At 35.2% G+C, this 6000-nt stretch overlaps 1 protein-coding gene across 1 annotated transcript in view; it reads right to left on the bottom strand.

Moving 5' to 3' along the window:
- lmx1bb (LIM homeobox transcription factor 1, beta b) overlaps positions 1–2192 on the bottom strand; it is an 81237-nt gene extending 79045 nt beyond the window's left edge. The window contains exon 1 of the mRNA XM_064354390.1: positions 2039–2192. The gene's annotated coding sequence lies outside the window, so the exon portion shown is untranslated. The remainder of the gene's footprint in view (positions 1–2038) is intronic.
- Positions 2193–6000: the final 3808 nt, after the last annotated feature.

The following is a 6000-nucleotide window of genomic DNA, read 5'->3' on the forward strand; positions in this document are numbered from 1 at the left end:
AATAATAATAATAATACAACAGAAAGTAATAACATCAATTAAATATGGCCATATCATTCATACAGGCGAGAGCTGAACAAATGTAATTATCGAGTGTCCATCGAAAGATTAAGAAAGATCTATCTATTTATCTATCGACCGATCTACCTATCTATCTGAGAGTGAGAATGTGCGCGCGCGCGAGAGAGAGAGAGAGAGAGAGAGAGAGAGAGAGAGAGAGAGAATTCTGTCGTTTACTCAGAGTAAAACCCAATAAGAACCATTCAAGTTTCTGGTGCACCATTCGATGCATGCACTAGCTGGTGTCCACTTACTCAAAATCATAAGGCACAATAATATGCAGAATAATTATTCACTGACGCCCCCTCCCGCAAGCCTCGCCAAGGGATTTCCTTCAGGGAATCTATACCTTAGCTATTTCAGAGGTTTCAAGCCGTCACCAAGTGAGACACCTATTGATTCGTTATACCTCCGTCCAATCCTTCACTTATTAATACATTTTTTCACGTGCTGCTGCAAATAACTCCACTTGTTTCAGTTGATTAGACCTTTTCCAACTGTAAAACGTTTCCTTTTTCGCTGTCGCATCTTTCATAGTTCAAGTGAGCTTACAGCCTATATTTTAAACCCTTCCTAGCCCCGCTAACAATGAGGGCACCGTTGCTCCGCGCGCTTGGTGCTAATGTCTCTCAGATCTCAGTCTGATCAGGCATAAAATCGAGGAAAGGACTCGGGGCCGAAATAGAGGGCCGCTGCTAAAGTTAATTACTCGGATCGGCTATTATTTATCGCCCGGCGTCTAAATCCAACGGATAAAATGTCCATGAAGCAAAATAAATACATCAAACAAAAACCATCCTGTCAACGCAAGAAATGAGAGGCCTAAGCAAACTATTTTATAAATCGTCTGAATAGCTTAAATGCATCGAATTGTAGTTGTAACGATTTATTATATACAGATGTATTTAGGGTGCAACTGTTTCATTGCTTTTTATGTTACCGAGACGTTATTTTCCACTTACAAAAAAAAGAAAAAAACACCTTTTTTGAAGAAGATGTGATTCGATAGTGTATGGTAGGCTATTTAATATTGTTGTCCAATATATAATTAATTTACAAATCATGCGTGAACAGGCATATATATATATATATATATACATACACACACAATAGACAAAATCTGAATTGATATTCCCCTAAACCTTGCTCTCATCATAATGATACAATAAATAGAAAGGATGTGATGCGCTATAAAACAAGAGACTGACAATAACCTACCAAAGCAAACTAGCGAATATAGCACAATGAAGGGTGTATACACACAGTCGTCGGCCTAAGTTTCACAGCTGGCAATTTTCATGCAAGCTCCGTACTGATTCATGACGAAATACACAATAATCTCATTAATTACTCTAGTATGTATTTACATGCTTCAACTTGGCTATTGATTAAGTCAACATGTATTAAAAAGGCGACACCAGCATACGCAATAACTAGTAAAATAATAAAAGTAGGCATATTGTAAATATAAAAGAAAGAGAAAAATAACACGTGAAATCTCCCAAACGGCCAAATTCATATAGGCTATTCTAAGTCACCTTCTGAATGCTCACAGTCTATCACAAATATAACTGCCACATGAAACAAGATTTAAAAACTATATATATATATATATATATATATATATATATATTTAGGACACACAATCAAGTGCGTACCCTTTAAAATTATTGCGACGACAGATACGACTACATTACAAGGTTAGTCTACATTAGCACTATGAAACAAATACAATTTTAAAATTTCGATAACTTCTAATAAATAATATGGTGCAAATGATGAAAGATACTTCTCACCTCATCAAGTTTACGACGAAAAATCACAATTTAAAATTACATGATCAGTTTACACAGCGGTAAAATATATAGCCAATAGACAAAAGCATGTATTAATGAAAACACAACATATTATACAATTATTGCTTACAGATAAAAAAATAAAGTAATTGTAAATACATTAGCGATACATTTAAGATTACCTTGTATCCATAAGCTTGCTTGATTTCCTTTGTAGTGCATTTGGGAGGTGCACGGAGCTGTAGTCTACTGTACCACTTTCGCCACTTTCCTGACTCGAACATGCAAATGTTCTCTTGGTTTGTGTATGTCTCCCTCTGGTGTGAATAGGCGGAACTGCAACAAGATATGTATGTCCGTTTGTTTTAAATCATTATTTATTTGGCGCGTGCCAGCGCCCCCACCCCATCCCATGTTTACGTAGCCATTAGACGATTTAAAAGTTTATTGTAATTTTTAGTAAGATAGTTTTAAAAAAAACTTTCGTAAAGCAAAACATATCACTCTCCATCTTAAACCATATGCAGCAATGTATCCCTTACTTTAGACACAAGTCTTCAAGTTTAGCATTTCGACTCCTCCTGACAGAAAAATACTGAATGTCCAGATACTATATATAGCCTATTTAATTACTGACGGCAACGTACTTTTCAACAATCAGTTATGTAATGTTATTACATTTTATTATGTACTAAGAGCGTCAGAGAGTGTGTGGTGTGCTATATTGGTGGAGTTCGAGTGAATGACATTCATCATTGTTCTGTGGGAATAAAACGACATCATTATGCGTTCGTTAAGCCAGTTTTCTGTCTTAATTCTCGGCAAATGCATATTAAATCAGGGATCAGATCATACTAAAGTCAGTGACGGTTGGGATCGTGCTTCCTATTTCATAAAAGTACAAATTAAAAGAAGCAACTATGTTTCTCATTTGATAACTATAGGCCTAGGTCAATTTGAAGTGCAACATGTAAACATTAGGCTACACTATTACAACAACAATAATAATAATAATAATAATAATAATAATAATAATAATAATATATGGGGACAGGAATTGGTGATAATATCTTTTTGATGTTGCTGGCGACCAGGCTAGCCTAATTTACCTTGAGCAACTAGCGGATCCAATATTGTAACAACCCTACTACTTCTCATAAGCATGGCATTAGGCTACTTTCTGTTTCAAAACACAAAAAATGCCTAACAGAAGAAACGACTGAGGCAATAACTTCTAGACGCTTTGTGGAAGGGTGACTCATGCCACACTAGCGTCGTTCTAAGGACATTATCTAAAAGCCTTACCTGAAAGTGATTCCAGCAAGGCGGTTTGATCTTCTGAAACAGGGGGCGCCGATACGCCTGTGTCGTTTATATGAATTTTAAACTAGGATGTTCATTGGTTCTCGAAGTGTTTCATAAAATAGGGCTCGTTACATGCTCATAAAAAGTCTTCGCATCACAATTAAATGCATCACATGTTAATGGTTAGTAATATGGCCAAAACGTTCCCCAAAGCGAGGAATGAGAGCCTCGGCTGAACGTGGTGATAAGACGAAGATAAAAAAAATACACCATTCACGAATACTCCTAACAAACTCAAACTGAACCTACATACAAAATGGAAAATGAAAACTACATTCTTTCACAAAGACAATATTAATTAGCTAACTATTAGAATTTAATTAGCATAATCCCCGTGCTGCCGTTTCATTAACGAGCACCATCGTCATAAATGATAACGTGATCAACAAGATTGCATGTTTTGTAGCCTAATCACTGAAAGTAGGCTATATATATATATATATATATATATATATATATATAAAACATGATATTATATATATATATATATATATATATATATATATATTTAAGATTCCAGTACTTTCTACAATACTCCACCCGATAAAAGCAGCAGGTGTGCAGCACGTGCAACCTTCTACAACAAATGAAGGTCATTCTACGCACAGGGCTCCTATCCTGGAATGCGCGTTTCACTTGAGAAAAAAAAGAAACGTTTTTAATTAACACATAAAGAAGTTCGGACATAGCCTACATTGATTTGGTTAAACGAGGCGCAACTGATACATTCAGTGACAAGGCAGCTTTCCGACCTTGGTAAGCATAACTATTTAAGGCATGCTTATGTCGCCTACAATTGCGATGATGCATGAGACGAAATATTCCTATATTAGACAATAATATGATCTCAATGGTAAAAAAAGAGAAGTGTAGTGCATAAAAATGAAATAGTCAATCTGACAAAATCTATATTATGGGCCAAAACCTTAATCGGCACCAATCAGTGCAGCGCGACGGAAATCGCTGGGATATGTATGCATATTTAAGCTATTAACTCTGTCAATGATAAGACTATTCTGAAAAATGGATCGTCGACATAAAATATAACTGAACTAAAATGTCCCTGTAATATACATACAGATAACATAAACAACGGTCAAAGTACATATAGGCTAAATTATGGAAATAACATAAACTAATACAAAACCTTAAATCCATACTTTCTTTTAAATTTACAGCCAATGAAACTGAGTACAATACTAAACTTTGGTGTGTAAATACAGTATTAAATAAGATGAGATAACATCCGTAGTCCTGATAACGGTTTTGGGGATTTGTTCCATTTCTAATTTATTATCAATTAAATCATTATCAAAATACGCACGACAAATGGTAGCCTACAGCCTTTTGCGTATAACCTATTTAACAAAAGACACTGGGACACTTGCATTTTGCTAGATAGCCTATATAGGACGGCTATAGATAATTTGGGAATATTTAAAGGGATGCATATCCATTCTCAACTGAAAACCCATTGGGTATTCCAAGGATCAGCAAGTTAAAACTGTATTTTGCCTTGTCATTTCGAAAGCCATAGCCTAATTCAGGTTTCCGTTGTAACGACTTCGTATGCGCCTGAAACTAACCTCGAAAATGTCTCATTTATGCCATATTTTTATATTATCTTTAAACGTTATCTTATAGCCCATTCAAAACGGATGGACAGTTGAATTAGTCTCGCAAAGCGCGGTCATCCAGTTCACAAGTAACATGCCTATTCAAAAGTAAATGTATTACCATCTTAGAATGCCTTTCGTTAATTTAAGTACCATAGCGGCGAATTTAAACCTTCGCATTGGACGAATTATACTTAGAATATCGAAAATGTAAAGCAGTAAAATAGGTGCAACAGTAGGCTAAGTATTAGCAAAAAACAGAATGTAAAAATGAAATTAAACATTTAAAAAATCATAAAACAATATCCAAACTTAAAGCACAATAGGTTTTAAGATGTGCATCTCTAGCTACAGTCAAGCGGTTTAAACTGAGACGAAAATCTTTAAAGTCAAGTTAATGTAAACTACAAGAGAAAAAAAACGATATTAGGCCATATAAGCAGCAGCAGAGGTAACAACAACAACAACAACAACAATATTATTATTATTATTATTATTATTATTAATACATTTTACAAGCAGCATTTGATCAATTACATGTTTTTTTTCAATGGACTGTATCAAGCCAATTGCATAGAAATACTTGCAAGAACTTCATTTAAAACTCAAACTTGGTCAGTAGCCCCAACTTTTCACCAGCAACTGAAAACTTTCTGTCTCACCGGGGTAACATTTATGACTTAGGCCCACATTACCTGATGTACAAATGGCACATTTCAGCTAACGATTTTTGGGGAAAGAAAACTATGTAAATCTAGAATACGTTATATTGTACTTGTATAAGGGAGTCGCTGTGAGGTTAAGTGAATTACACTGCCCCCTAACGAAAGGGAACGGGAATCACAATGGATGTTTTCAAGTTCAACAGTCGGCCTACAGTACTAACTTTACCTTTTGCTCCCCTTTTCACCCAAAGACATAAACAAAGAAAACTAGTGTAATTAATATCACCCATGCATAGCTTACCTTTAGTATTAATTCATTGCTTGATGGTTTAGTTTCCTCCTTATATGAAGAACTACAAATTGTTTAACAGTAAGCTACACAATCACTGAATATTATTGTTACGGTCAAATCTACGATCATCCCAACCCCGGGAAATCTTAGGTGCGTTTCAAAGTAATGCTACAGGTTACAATAGGGCACCTCCGGTTCCAGACAAT

Source organism: Anguilla rostrata, chromosome 10, assembly GCF_018555375.3.
Source record: "Anguilla rostrata isolate EN2019 chromosome 10, ASM1855537v3, whole genome shotgun sequence".
In the NCBI taxonomy this organism is placed as follows: domain Eukaryota; kingdom Metazoa; phylum Chordata; class Actinopteri; order Anguilliformes; family Anguillidae; genus Anguilla; species Anguilla rostrata.